The sequence below is a fragment of the Apodemus sylvaticus genome, chromosome 2 (assembly GCF_947179515.1).
Source record: "Apodemus sylvaticus chromosome 2, mApoSyl1.1, whole genome shotgun sequence".
NCBI lineage: Eukaryota > Metazoa > Chordata > Mammalia > Rodentia > Muridae > Apodemus > Apodemus sylvaticus.
In genome coordinates this window covers 185,489,183-185,505,065 of record NC_067473.1, presented here as the reverse complement: position 1 = coordinate 185,505,065, position 15,883 = coordinate 185,489,183, and positions in this window count along the sequence as shown.

Genomic DNA, 15,883 nt, shown 5'->3' with positions numbered 1-15,883 from the left:
AAGAATCTCTGCTCACTATTTGCTGTACACTTTATTCTAAAGGAGAATATTTTATGTGTTTTATGACTCTATAAATATCACCATGAGTGCTTCAATGGTGAAAACTTATAATGGACTTACCTAAGCACATGTGGTTGTATACAATTTCTGTACTGTATTTCTGGCTGTACAAACCAGCCTATATTTTCTTTTATATTTACTAATGGGCTCACTGCGCATGCAGCTCCACTTGCCTCCTGCATAGGAATGTTTCCAGATTTGTATCCACATTGAACCACTTACTCTGTTATCAGATTAGAGAAGTGGTTTGTCAGACACCAAAAATCTGGAATATAATGTGTTGAAAACAGAAAATATTTTACCACAGAGAAGTTAGCACCATCAGTTTATGTGGAAGACTTTATTTCAAATGTTATATCTTATCAAAGAAAGAAGAAAGGTAAATACTGCAGTGGTTTGAGTCCTGGAAAAATCTGTGATCTGGACCATTAAGGTCAAAAATGAACCGGGCACAGGACGTTTCCAGGGTGCAGGCCCTGGGATTGATGGCCTTCAGGTAGTCCTGCAGGGGCGGTAATGTGGGACAACTGTAGCAGTTCGTAAGAACACTTGCAAGGGAGAGAAACAGATCCTGGCAGCTGCATAACCTCATAGAGCAGCTGTATAGGCTCAACTCAAGAACAGAACTATCCTGGATGCCAGCATGCAACTTGACCACAGGCAGCCCGAGCGACACAGAACCTCAGGTGGGAAGCAGAACCCTCCTGGAGGAGAGAAGGCAAAAAGGTAGCCACCGGAAGAGCCAAGCACGGGTCTTCAAGATGGGATAAGAGCAGGTGAAGACTCGGAGACAGCTCCTCTGAGAGGAGACCCCCAGGGAATATTCTAAGTTGGTGGTTCTCAAGGGGCTCTGAGGAGATGGAGGAGGAGCTGCAAGGGTCATTGCACACCAAGGGGTTAGTCCCTGAGCCTTCAGTATGGAGGAGGAAGTGGGAAGCTGTTGTTAGGCCATGGGTCAGACATGTACCTCTCCTGTCTCCCAAGTAATTCTAAATTCACAGAGGGAAACACTGGCCTGTGACATTGGACAGTCTCATGTCCAAACAATGAGTAATCCTTAAAGGGAGAAGCTGAGGACCAAGTGCTGCCCTGGACAGTCCAGCCAAACTAAGGTTAAACTGATGTCAAATACACACCAGCAAGGAATCTGGTAAACTTGGGTTTTGAGGAATTTTAAACTTTTTAGATTTTATTCTGTTATAGGAAAAAGATATCCATGCAAGGATTCACACACGAAGTCTCTAACAAGCCAAGAAGAAAAGGGACTTGTCCACTTTTCAATCCAAAGATATAAAGAATTAAATACCATTTGTGGCTAGGTAACATGGAGGGGTGGCATTCTGGAAGTTTTACCTGGAACCTGACTGCGAGCATCCAGCCTTTCTCCATGGTTTCCTCTGCAAATCCCTGACTTCAATACTACTGCCTATAGGACTGTTGCCAGGGCCAATGGCTCCCAAGGGTAGTGACCAGTCCCATGAGCCCCAATGCCTGGACACAGTGGACACTCTGAAACGTTAGGGACAGAGCTTCTGAGTCTCTCACTATTCTTTTCTACAGATCTAGAAGCAAAACTCACAGAAAAGACAGATTTTCTGAAAGCTTCAGAGCCTCTCAGATGGGGACAGCTACAATGTATTAAGTATTTTCTCACTTGTATTCACCTACAAAATTGCCTTGCTAAATGCTGCATAAAATTTACTCCCACGATTAAACCCAATCATATTGCTTTTCTCATTTCGGTGACATGGTCCGGGACAGAAAGAACTTAGAGGGAATCTGCTGGGCTCACGGCTTCAGAGGTGTCAGCCTACTGTGGCCTGATGGGTCCAGCACGGAGAGCATTTCACAGCTCATATCTTCACATCCAGGAGTGAAGGGAAGGGAAATGGTGGCTCTTCCCAGGCTTTCTTCTCCCCTTTATCCCATCTGAGTCACTAGACCAGGGATGATGACGCCTACCAAGGTAGCTCTTTCTCTACCTTTCATCTAGTTCTGTCTGAAAACACCCTTATTGACAGACATACCCTGACTGTAACTTGCCACTCTCCTAGATGGTTTTCAATTCAGTTAGGCTGACAATGATGGTTTTCTAAACCATAATAGAGAAGCACCTAACACGTTTGAAATCATTGGCATGGGAAGCAAATAAACAAAAATTAACCCAAAATCTGACAACAGTAAGGCAAAAATACTAACTAACTCAAACAGGTGCATAGAACACCACAACATTAATATGTGCTTTTGGAAGATGCTTGGCAACCTACACAAGTCAGAGGTTTGGATTGTGTGTTTCTAATGGACAATTACACAAGGTAATGAGGAAAAACAAAACAAAACAAAACAATGAATGGGCAAGAGGCACCATTTGTCTTAGTCTTGTCTTTCCAGATTCCCCCAAGACATGGCCTTCCTTGTTCTTCTTCCATGGTCCCAGACACAGGAGCAGCTTCTATGAACTTTCTCAAGGTGTTCTTGCCCATCATTGTGGGCACCGGATGTTGTGACACCTACTGAAAGGCACAGCACAACACAGGACATGGGGTAGGCACCCGAATGGTTTTGCATCTGGAATGAGGCTGAGTTAGAAGCCCATGTGCTGAAGCCTTCTCAGAGGAGCATCAAGGACTAGACTCCTCTTTTCCCATGACCTCTCCTCGGAACATGGACATTGGCCAGGGTGGACATACTCACGCACAGTAACTATAGCCCGTTGAAGACACTCAGAATAGAGACATTGTGCCTTTTCTTTCCCCACTACTTTATAAACTATTTTTTACCCTAACAGATATGCCTCTCAGGTAAGACTTAAATGTAGAATTGATATATGTTTCTAAACAAATATAAATTAAAGTTATTTTCATAACTTTGTATGCAACCAGTCTCAATTTTTCTTTTACTTAGTTTGTATAAACAGCAAGAACTAAGAGAAAAACTACAGTTCCACTTTAGTCAGAAGTATTATTAAATAATAATGACTCTAAAGTGTAGTTTTTAATGACCAGGAAATTAAATTGTCATGTGTGAAATTGGAAAATAACATTGTGTACTAGAAAGTTAATCCCATCACATTAAAATTAGTCTCTTTGAAAGTTCTATTACTGCTTGACAAAATAGTTGTTGTCTTAGCCAAATTCCTGACACTTTTTTTTCTCAAATAGCTTATGAGTTTCAGATGCAGGCCATCACCTTCTAGAACATGCATGGGGGAGACAATAGTCTTTTGAAGGTAACCATCTAATGAGAAGGCTTTAAGTACTGCGGAGGAATCAGGAACTGGGGACAGCTATAAAGGGTCTAGTCCCAGAGGGAATACACACACACACACACACACACACAAGTGGACTAGCTTATGATGACCTTCAGAGAGCCACCTCCCACCCGAGTGTCTGTTTCTTCACACATAAATGTGATTATGGATTCCATGCCTGCTGTCCCATGTCCTTCTAAGCACAGAATCTTAAGCATACCCATCTGAGTTAGTTATTAAACACCCAGTCAATATGGTACAGATGATCAAAGACACTGCAGTGAACAAGAGAGGCAAGATCTCATTGCTTAGACCAACAGAGTAGACAGACCCCATCTTGACAAAGTTTGAAAGAAGGGTCTGAACTCTAAACTCCTGGACAGCATGTTAAACTACTATGGATGCAGAGAGAAAGGATTGGCTAAGTTTGGCATGGACCTAAAATAGCTAAGGTATAAAAATGGCAGAAATGCTCCTCATCTGACTGTCCTGAAATAAGCAGTCTGTCTAGGAACTCAGGTCCTTCACCACATAGATGCATCCTTTCCAGGACTATTCTATGACTGCATGGTTTGAACAGCTGTTTGGTGCACACTCACTGTTGCCAGGCAACAAGTTGGAGGATGCAAGAAAGTACCCCATTCCATTAAGGAAAGTAAAAATGAGAAATTATTTCTGAGCAAGGAATGATACCATACACCCGAAATCACAGAACAGAGAAAGCTGAATCAGGTGGGTCACAAGTTCGAGGCCCACCTGAGCCATACACTGGGTTCTGGACCATTCTGGTGTATCTGGCAAGATCCTGTCTCAAAACTATATTTAAGATTATCACCTTCAGTTCTTTGGATCACCCACTGTCAGCTTCATAGAACCACACAACTACATAGAAGCTGGGAAACATGTTCATCATGAGTGATCCCATGCCCACCCAAGATAAGAAAGCAGCCCAGTCTAACAAAAAGGAAAAAATAAATGCAAAGGGCAGCTCAGGACGCCAGGTGCATTCTATGCCTCTGTTAGTGCTTCATTCCCCTGCCTCATCCAACTCTGAGTGAGCACAGCATGTGGCTGTTTATGGGAACCAACAGCCCAGTCATCTGCACCTGATCACTCAGAATAAATGACATAATGATGGCCATAATGAGAGCGTCTCTTGGGAAGGTGAAAGGCAGAGAACAGAGCTGTCACAGTCCTCAGAATGATCTGGTCACATTGGAAGGGAACCACGGATATGTCCTCCCAGCTGCTGGTGTGAGTCCTCCAGACAACTGTTCTGCCTGCTGCAGCTTCCGCTCTAGGGAGAATGTCTGGCACCTATTGCCTTGCTTAGCCACATCTAAAGCAGACGTCAAAGAGGGTTCCAACTTCTACACTCTGCTCTTGCTGATTCAATGGACAGACCCAGGAGTCGAGCTGACTTCTCCCAGGGTGAGCAGGCCACTTTTCTGGCATTTCTGCCAATACAGTTCCCTTAAAACCATAAGGATGCCTTCTAGGCCATTTGTCTCTGCTCATTTCCACGTGTGGGGAATCGCAGCCAAGGATCTACCCCTGGTGCCGATACAAAGGCTAAGTTCTGACCTTCATAAGGACTTTGGTGTCCCTGGGCGTCCAAGGGAGAGAATTCTTTTAGAGTGAAGACTCTTTCACATTCTGCTTTGTGTTGACAAGGGTAATAAGTCACAGCTCATCCTTCTGTCAAGAGTTCTGTGGGTTACAATTGTTCTCAAGCCATAGCTATTCAACTTCTGGTTTTCGGCCCATAGCCCTGCAAGCTGTTCCTCAGCCTACTGCTGTATCATCTCAGCTTGAGTCTTGCCGATAGCTATCAGTCCTCCTGCCCAGTTCTTACAAAGTTGGTTCCTTCTCATTGAGCCTCTAAATAAAAAGTGCCTTCCCTTTCCTCGGGGATGTCCATACCCATAGTGCAGAGGCCGCACACACAATTCTAGAAGGAGGTTCTTTTCCTGTGTCCCATTCATAAATTCATTTTCTTTAGCTCCTTTGAACATGAAAGTGGAGCCAGGTAATGGCTGCTGGCAGAACAATGAGGTACTGGCTAAAGAATAGGCTTTATCACTTAATCCCTTTACATCTTAAGAAAGTCATGCTGCCTTTCCAGGTCTAATGCCTTCATTTTATTTCTGTTTTGTGTTTTTCTTATTGTCACTTCTAGTCTGGCCTCAGACTTGCAGCTGTCTGTCAGCCTTGACCTCTAAGGGCTGGCATTATAAATGTGAGCTAGAGTACGCGCCTAATTTCTTTGTTTTGTAAACTAAAAGGTATCACTAGATAGTCTCCTTATCCCACATGCCTCCCATGTTATAGCTCTATAAATATCTGTGACGATACACATGCTGGGGCATCTCTCTATCTCTCTACCTTTGTCTCTGTCTCTGTTTCTCTCTCTTCACACACACACACACACACACACACACACACAGATACACACATCTCTGCAGGTTTTATGCCACCTTGCCTGCTTGTCTCTGTCTACCAAGGACTGACATGAGGTCATAAAGCTCCAGACTCCTGGGGACCATGTTACAATTCCCAGAATTCTCTTTCCAAACCTACTTTACAGCAACTGCAGATGTCCTGTCTGACCAGGCTTCCTTCATAAATTTTGCAATATTTGGAGTCTATTACATGGGTCCATGCCTCAATATTACATGTTGGGCTAAAACACAAGAGTCCCATGATGTCTCTGCTTTAAAAGTAAGGAGTGTCAAGTCTCTTTAGCTGAGTGCTATAGGTGAGCACTGCACCCAGAGCTACTTGACTACATTTTAGTAACTCCTGTAGAATTTTTAAACATGAGTACCCATCACCAAGCATACCAAAAACTGAGACTTTAACTGAAGTCTGAAGTAATAAAAGTTCATTTTTGTTTGATGCATATATATATATATATATATATGTGTGTGTATATATATATGTATATATGTATATATGTGTATATATATGTATATATATGTGTATATATGTATATATGTATATATATGTATATATGTGTATATGTGTGTGTATATATATATATATATGTTTATATGTATGTACATGTGATGTGTAGGTGCTGTAGGCATGTGTGTGTACATGTGTGCATGTTTGTATAGGTCTGTGCATATGCATGAGTGTGTGTGCATATGTGTATTTATGTGTGTATATGTATGTGCATGTATATATATGTGTGCATATATATGCATATAGCGTGTGTGCTTGTATGCACATGTATGTGCATCTACATGTTGTGTGCATGTGCGGATTGTATATGCCTCAAGTGTTTACACCTTGTAATTTTTTAAACTACATTTTATTGAGTGTTCATAGGGAATGTGGCACATGGGCTAAGGATTTGCAGGAGTCAGTTCTTTCCTAGCATGCGGGTCCCTGGCATCAACTCAGGTTATCAGGCTTGGCAACACGCTCCTGTATTCTCTGAGTCATCTTGCTAGCCCCACACCACCTTATTTTTTTGAGATGGATTTCTAGATAGACCCAGAGCTTCCTAGATTTTGCTAAATTGGCTGGCAAGTCTGCAGCTCCTGCTCTCCCCATCTCTCTGGTGCTGGGGTCACCACACACACACTGCCAAGCCCAGCTTCTTACGTTGGGGTTGAGTGTTGAACTCAGTCCTCAGACTTTTATAGCAAATATTTTACTGATGGAGCTTTCTCTCCCATCTCATTTGCCTTTCTGTTACCACTACTAACATTATTAATTAATATTATTAAATAATAATATTAGCTAACTAAGAAGAAGCCAGACACCACTCTCATAACTCTACATCTACTAACAATCATGCAGCAGTGCCCCCATTTTATAGATGAAGAACTGAGTAATAGGAAATTTAATGAACTTGCCTAGTTTGATACAGATTGTATGTAATGAGATCAAGTAGTCTAACTGCAGAGCCCGCGTCCCTAGCCACTATGCATCCCTGCCTTGTCTATTCCTCCCTTCATCCACAGATAAGGTTAACAAAGGCTACAGGGCAGTGAGTTGGCCGATGAAATAAAAAAGATCCCAGAAGGTCCCTGATAAAGAAAGACCTCGACAGTAAACCTTCAATGTTGCCATAACGTTTCTGTGTGCAGTGCTTGGTACCAAGCCATTGTGAAGAAAATATGCAACATTCGTCCCTGCAGAAGTAAGAGTGTGCACCCCACTCCCCTCCCAAACCAGCCGGACTGTATGAGATACTCAGCCCCCCCCCACACACCCCCGCATACCCAAGTCTCCTGTATAATAATTGAAGTGGGTCTGCTCTCCAAATAAAACTAGAGATCATTTGCTTCCTGATACGTTTACTCCTTTGAATACAGTGCCAAATAATCAGAGAGCAGTTAGAGGAGCGGAGATTAAACTGAAACCTTTGATTCCTATTGATCAAGTTCCCAACACAGAGCCTGGGCTGGCTGGTCACTGGAGACAGACACACTGTCAAAATCCAGTTCCAGACCAAAGGCTAAACAAAGACTATAGAGCACTGTATAGTGTGGTGTATCTCCCTGCATATGCCCAGGCTAGCCCAGAGTGGTAGAGAATTCCAGTTGAAGGCTAGGCATACCTGTACCTGACAATGGGCTTGCATTTCTGTAATGCTGGGGTGTTAGGCAAAGGCTTGGTTACTTCTGGCATAGCAATTCCACAGCTCTCTCACTCAACTTCTGAAAAAGATTGGGCCTCTGCTTAGGCCCAGGATGACTTTGCGATGCTAGGTTGCTAAGAATGAGATGCAGTTTTCACATACCCCAGGCACAAGAGATGTAACTATAAAGAGACTTAGAAGCAACCGTAGGCACCCTGACTCACATGCCCACCCATGAGACAGGGAAACAGCCCTTAGACTTTGTTTGGCTGCTCACAAAGGAAGAAAAGAGCCGGGCTTTCCAGTGTCTCTGCACCTAGACTCCTCTGTCCCTGAGGAAGGAGAGACAGGGACAATTACCAAACTATTTCATCTTACTTCCCTCATCTATGAAAAGGAAGCTTGACTTCAAATATTTGTTGCGTTAGAAATTTAATCATTATTACTCACTAATGGGGAGTGTTATCTCAAGGAGAAAGCACACAGAGATGGATCTAAATGGTGGGGAGACAGCTGGGGAAGTTCCCAATCTGCAGACAAGAGCCTCCTTAGCCTTTGTAACTGGAGAGCCCTCATGAAATCGTGGGCTCCCAAGAGGAGAGGAGAATGGGTGTGTACAAAAGTCACACTGGCAGCATGAATATGTCACCCCCAAAAAACACCTCAGAGAGTCCACGCAGCTGGATATGTAGTACAGCAGGCTTCTCTAAAGAGTGTGTCTGTCTTTTACAATACATGCAACAAATACTAAATCTTCTTTGTTCATGTATCCAGGAAGGTCAAGAATTTTAAAACAGATTCAAAAGCAATCCCAGGCTAAGATAAAATGTGGTAATCAAACATCTATATCTGTGCTGACTCCAGCTGAGTGGACCATCAACTGTTCTTGTGAGGGTCATCTTAAAACCAGGACCATATCAAAAATACAATAATGCTTGCCGGTGCAGGGCAAAGTCAGAGTCTGTAAACCACAGTATCTCCGTGAAGAAAAAGACTTCCTGTCTATTTTTTATGTGCCCAATTAATGCAGATTTTTTTGGCTGCATGAACAATCTAACTGCAGCATTATTTTTGTGTGTGTGTGTCCAGAAAAACCAAGAAATTAACTAAAAAACTAAACAAAGAGTGGTCTTCCAAGAAGGCAGTTTGATAAATGTGAGATAATTTATTTTAATGACTTGATATCTATAACCTGGATGTAACCTATCTCTAGCACTGCAGCTGTAGATCACATTTCTAGTGCACTGCCAACATCCTAGCCCAGAGGGGTCACCACCCAGTCAGGTGAGAGCACCTCAAAGCCATGCATGAAATCAAATACATGGCATCCAGGCTGGGGATGGCTTCTTGAGAAGAGTGCCTGAGAATTAAAGCGAAATTATTTGATGGGTAAATAAAGGCTGGTTACCCAGCCCCAAAGCAATAGAAGCCAGCCTAAAATCTAGTTCTCATGTAAATATATGAAGTCTAAGAAAATAGGATTTTATTTTCTTCCAAAGCTCTAAACACCTGAACACTTCCTGGCTTAAAACAGAAGCCAGGATGCTAGAGCACTTAGAGAAAGACCATGTGGGACAACAGCAGGACCATGTGGGACAACAACAGGACCATTTGGGATGACAGTAGGCCCACTGTGGGATGACTGCAGGACCCAACTCTGATGCCTCCAAGAGATCCAAGAGTTCATAGAGAGTCCATGCTTTCTTTGTGGATCTTTTATCCAGTGTGCTTGATCGGATCACTCTACCTCCTAGAGTCTACAAAACCAGAGTCTCCATTGGACTCTGCAGTTGGGTCCACACAAATCTGAACACATAGTTTGGTGCGAGCTAACATCCATGTATCTTTGTCTCTATCGTAAAAATATACAACTCCTAAGCCTAAGGCTCAACAAACACCATGGAAGAGGGGAAATAAAGACTGTATGACTAGGAAATCTTCTGTGAGATTGTGTCTCTGGGAAATTACAGGGAAACTTCAGCCACAGTATGTCAACAATGTGCTATGGCTTCTTAAACAAGATCTGAACCATGCCAACACCATCAGACACATAAACATGGAATGGAAAGAACCTCATGGAGCCCCACTACTAGACAAAGAACTATAGGCTAGATAGTTGAGTTAAAGATGCTCAGAGCAGGAGAAGTGTTCTTTCCCAATGATAAGGCCCTAAATGTCTATCCAATACCAAGTCGTCAGCTCTGAAGTTACATATACACAAGTAACAAAAAAAACAGACTTAGCAAGTTGTATTTATGTGCTTAGGTAAGTGTGCATGTGCGTGTGTGTGTGTGTGTGTGTGTGTGTGTGTGTGTGAGAGAGAGAGAGAGAGAGGGGGGGAAGGGAAAGGGAAAGGGGAAGGGGAGGAAAAGGGAGAGGAAGAGGGAGAGAAGATAACAAAGAAAATGAGGCTATGAATCCAAGAGGAGAATATTTGGAAAGGGCACATGGGAGGTGTGGGAACAAGAAATAGGAAGTGGGAAAATGAAGTACCATTGTATTCCATAGCTGCCTGTAGCTTTTATGAACTGGGTTGCTGGAACAGAAGCTGAGGGATAGATGGGGAAGGGGCGAAAAGAAAGAAGGGCCAGGACAATATTTTACTGATCAAGGCCCAAACTTTAATGTCGGTCAGACCTTTTAACAGTTTGGGCAAACCCTTCCCCCCAGACTCTGGGTTGAGTTCCGGTGGAAGTTGTCTAACTTTGCCTGGCGGTCCTTGTCTTGACTGCTCCAGCAGCTGGGTGGGTCACCTGCTTAATTCAGGTATTCGTAGACCTGGAGGAACAATGACCTTAACCTTCACTCTGAGCTTCTCTACCCTAGGTGGAGCAGGATCAATCCATGCTCAAAGTAGGCTGAGAGAAGTTCACCTAGACCAATGTCAAGTACACTCTTACCACTCCACCCTAGGATAAAAATACCTGCTGTAACCTACTTCCCTATTATGCCCTAAAGTCAGATTCCTGCCCGAAGCCAGGGATTGTCCTTGGCCAATGTCAAGTTCCTACCATGTGGTATGACTCCCCAATACGGCTCTGTATAAAGTACTTATAGTTTTAAAACATTAGCAATACTTTCAGCAGGGTGCCCAAATCAGCTGAAAAGATCTTTGCTCTTATGTGAAACTCTTCTTGGCCCAGAACACCTATATGGAGTAAATTGATCCAATGTCTTCTGAACATTTATAAAGCTCTGGGTTACTGAGTCAACATTAAGTATTGATCTATAAACTATAACCTAAGTTTGCACCACGGGGCAATGTTTTCTCTTGTGCCCCTACATCTACTCCTTAGCCCAGTTTTAGTTCAATGCCCCCTCACCTTGCCTCAGGCTTTAGCATGCTAACCTGTACTATGACCACTTTCCTTATTGGTGAGGCATGTTGGTTGTATGGGCTGTACTGACTTGGGATGGTGGCAAATCAGATGATATAGCTGAAAATGATTTTAAAACCTCTAGAAAAAGAATCCCAGTGCCTTTTCCAATGTAAAACTAAAGCCAAACCACAACTGTTGTTTTCAAAATAAAGGTTATAAACAGGCAAGCCAAACAGCCAAGTGCTTCAATGTGAACTGCCCTGTGATTTCAATGTGCTTGAGACACAATGGAAAATGTGATCTTGGAGGGTGGGAGGAGCCCAGGGGAACCATGCTCACAATTAATGGGCTGTAGCGACTAGGACTGCATTGTTACATGTTTATATATGAACGTGTTTTATTTTATCTCATGTCATATAAATTTTGAGTGTAGACCCAGTTCTGAGTCCCAGTTTGAGATGTAAGTAATATCAGACACGAAATAAGCTCATTAAACACACATCACACCCTCTTCAGAGTCAGTGTGCTTCATGAACCACAGCCCTATTGCTCACCAAGAGCCCTTCTAATGAGGCCAAACTGACTAATGCATATTCCAAGAATAATACTTGACCAAAATTGAATGCAATTCTCCTGTACTTATTATAATTTTCTATGACAGAGAGCAGAGGCTAAATTCGGTGAAAGTATTGTTTTTCTTCTATGTGTGGGTCTGCCAAATCTTGTTTTTATTTCTGTCCTTGCCTCCTCAGCCATCCCCATGGGAATCATGGGGCAGCCATGGCAGCTGACTTGACTTGACTTGCTGGTATCTGGGTGGTACCACCTTTCACAACTTTGCTTCACCCCTCTTGATAACATTTGTGGTACAGAACAGACATAACCCCAGATGAAGGAATCATTATGGAAGGCAAATTCAAGAGCAGCCTGGAAATGTGTCTGATAGTCCATGTGTACAGTGCAGAAGTCACAATGACCATCTGATATTCTATATGCTCAAGGTAATTGTCACACTGACCATGAAGAAGCTATCAGAAGTCTGAAGCTTTCTTTCTTTCCTAAGAATGAGGGGTGACAGTGAGCCACATGGATATAGGAATTACAAACATGTGTAGTCAGATGATATTAGAGGACAGTGTAAATTCAGCATTTGAAGAAGAAGAAGAAGAAGAATGGAGGAGGAGGAGGATGAAGAAAGAAGAAAGGAGGAATGAAGAAGAGGAAGGAGGAAGGAGGAGGAGGAGAAGGAGAAGGAGAAGGAGGAGGAGAAGGAGGAGGAGGAGAAGGGGAGGAGGAGAAAATGAAGAGGAGGAAGAAGAAGAAGAAGAAGAAGAAGAAGAAGAAGAAGAAGAAGAAGAAGAAGAAGAAGAGGAAGAGGAAGAGGAAGAGGAAGAGGAAGAGGAAGAGGAAGAGGAGGAGGAAGAGGAGGAGGAAGAAGAAGGAGGTGCTTGTATCATTTGTTCCAGCCATTGGTGTAAAACACTACTGAGAAATATTTTTATTACATGGAAACTGAGATCTTCTCCCCAAAATGATTTTCCACTAAGTTAAAGCATTGTTGTACAAACTCACACTCCCATCCTTGTAGAGTTTGTCTTGTGAATAGAGTGATGTGTGGAGGGATGCCTGGAGTGTTCAGTGCTGGAGTAGAATGGTAACATCAGTGGATAAACCTAATCTTCATAGATCTCAGTGGCTTTAGCTTGAGACAAAGCTCACAGCATAGACTCAACACAACGCACTTCCCTCTGGGCATTTGCTTGTTCATTTGTCTTGGGGAAATGGACAGTGATGTCAATGAAAATCATTGGATGGAGGATGGATTTATTTCCTGGCTATGACCAAGTACCTGACAAAAGCAATTTAAAGAAGGAGGAGTTTAGTTTTGACTCAGGGTTTGAGTGATGCAGTTCATCACTGGGAAAAGGCTTGGCTAGCGAAGCCTGAGGCCACTGGTCACAGAAAACTGACAGGAAGTAGAAAGAATTAAAAATTCCTAAGACCTACCCCCAGTGATTCACTTCCCCTATCAAGGTCCCACCTCCTAAAGATTTTATGCTCTTTCAAAACAGCATCACCTGGGTGTACTTCACATCAATGCCACAAAGGCTAGTCAGCAGGCTCAGAAAGCTTTCTCCCCAAAGCTCTGAATGTCTTCTTTGCCATTCCCAAGACCCTTAGTCACTCTTCCAACATCTCCTGAAACAAATGTGAAATTTACTCTCAGATGCTGGAGTTCAAGGCATGTTTCTCCTCTTTCTCCTTTCTGTATGGCCTCTACCATAGGTCTTATTGATACACAGACAAGAACAGGAACAACTATTAACACTGGCTGCTCACGAATGTGACATTCACAGAATGGCCATTGAGAATGTGGTGTGCCCTTGCCATGACTGACAACCCACACAACTTGTCCATTCTGGTCCATTCAGGGCATAAGCGCTGTCCCCAGCCCCTCAGAACTGAGGCACCCAGGAAGCCAAAACAGGCTATCTAAAGCTTTGTCTTAAACATGTAGGTTATTGCGCATAGTGTGTGTGTGTGGGGGGGGTGTGTAGGGTAATGTAGGCTACAAGCATTCCTTAACAAGAGAAAACATCTTATCACTATTCATTGTTATTGGGGTCTAATATCCTGCAAGTTAATGACGCTTTTGAAGATGTGTCAGTTCCTGTTTTATTCAAAAGGAGAACTGAGTAGTTTGTCTATCAGAAAATAAACACATCCAGAACACTCAATGTGTGTCAGACACAGTTGCAGGCAAGAGAGGTGAAATATAAAACAAATCACGCAAAGTCCTGTTCTCTGGGGACTTGAATTCAAGTTGGTTGGAAAAGGAGTCAGATAACAGAACACAGTCCAGTTAAAGCACAGCAGGCTAGAGGGAGCAGATGTGCTGGAGAGATATGGCCATCAGTTAAGAGATAGAAAACCAGTTGGAAAGGCTGAGAGCTTTCTTGCTGTTGTAAGGCTGTTGATTGAGCAGACAGCTGCTGAGGTGTGTATCTAGTACAGGGTGTCCAAAAAACCAAGGCAGAGGCATACTTAATCTATCCGAAGAACTGCTAAGGGACATATTCAGCTTATAAGGCATTAACAGGTCTGGGAACAGTTGGAAAGGCAATCAAAGACAGAGCAAAGCCGTTGCTTTTCTTTTTAATAAGCTGCAGACATATTCAACACTCAAATCTTATGGAGGCAGAGCATGTAACTGTCATGGCCTCTGCCAGTCAGTGTAACTGTCTGGCCTCTGCAGTGACACAAAATCCAAGAGGGCCCCAAAATGCCAAACATCAGCTTTTAAATAGGCACATAGTAGAGACACCTCCCGATAGATTCCAGAGGAATTTGGGGTGAAGGGGGTGAGGCACATGTGTCAACCAATAGGAAAAGAAGGCTTTGCAAAAACCCCAGTGTGGGCCATCCGGCAGTGAGCTCTGGTGAGAGGAGATATCTAGAATTTCAAGGAAGAGCAATGTCTGAAACTCCTTTTTGAGTGATTGTTCTGACTGAAGTGTTAAGACTCGGCCCTAATGAAGTGAGGGTGGGTAGGAGGACCAGTCCTCAAGAAACTGTGGGATACTAATACTATCAACTTGACAGGACCTACAGTCACCAAGGAGACAAGCCTCTGGGCATGAAGACTCACCCTTACTGTGTGGGGCTGACTGTTCATGGACTGGAGTTCCAGACTGAATAAGAAGTAGGAAGAAGTGAGCAGAGCACCGGCACTCATTGCTCTCTCCTTTCTCACTACGGAGGCAATGCAGTTCCCTCTGGTTTGCTCACTCTGGCTGCCATGCCTTTTCCACAGCAGACTGTATCCTTCCTAATTGTGAACCAAAAAAAAAAATCCAAAACCCTCCTCCCTTAAATTTTCAGGCATTTTCTCACAGCAATGAGAGACGTACAGGGAGGGAGACAGAGGCAGAGGGACACTGCATTTGGAGTAAGAGGAGAGGATTGTGAAGCATGGCAGAGAGCAGAAGATGGAGTTGTGCCATAATCTTGGACTGGAAAGACCAGAGATGCAGGAGGATTAGGAGCCATGATCAAAAATTTGAACAGGTTGAGCTTGAGATGAGTATAACAATCAACATCTACTGGGATCTAGTCAGCACACCTGTGATCCAAACAGCATGTGAATGTCTTTGCTTTTGAACTGAGGTAATTTGGCTCCAAGAGCTGAAGTGACTTGCTCATCACACACACAGCAAGTGAACTGAACCCTTTAAGGACTCAGAGGGGTGCATTTCAATTTGAGTTGAATGTTTTTCCTGGGACACCTCACTGAGAGCTAAAGAACATTACAGGTAGACGACTGAAGATAATTTCCCTTTCTATGACTTCTGGACCTCAAATTTAAATCAAAATTACCAAACTTTAAGACTGAAGAAGTCTGCTCTTAAAGGGATGAGGAGGAACTCAATCTCAATCCCCTTAAAAAAAAAAACTAAGAGGGTTTTTCCCTCCTCTTGAAAACTAAAACAAAACTGAGGTGAGTCTGAGGGCAGCCTGCTGATTGCATCAGAGGCGAAGATGAAAGGAGGAGAGAGAAGTGGGCAGGAACCCTAAACCAGCAGGCTGAGGGGCTGGCCTGGAGGCTCACATTATCAGACATTAGTCAGAGAAGGATGTGCTTTAGCTGGCTTAGAAGAA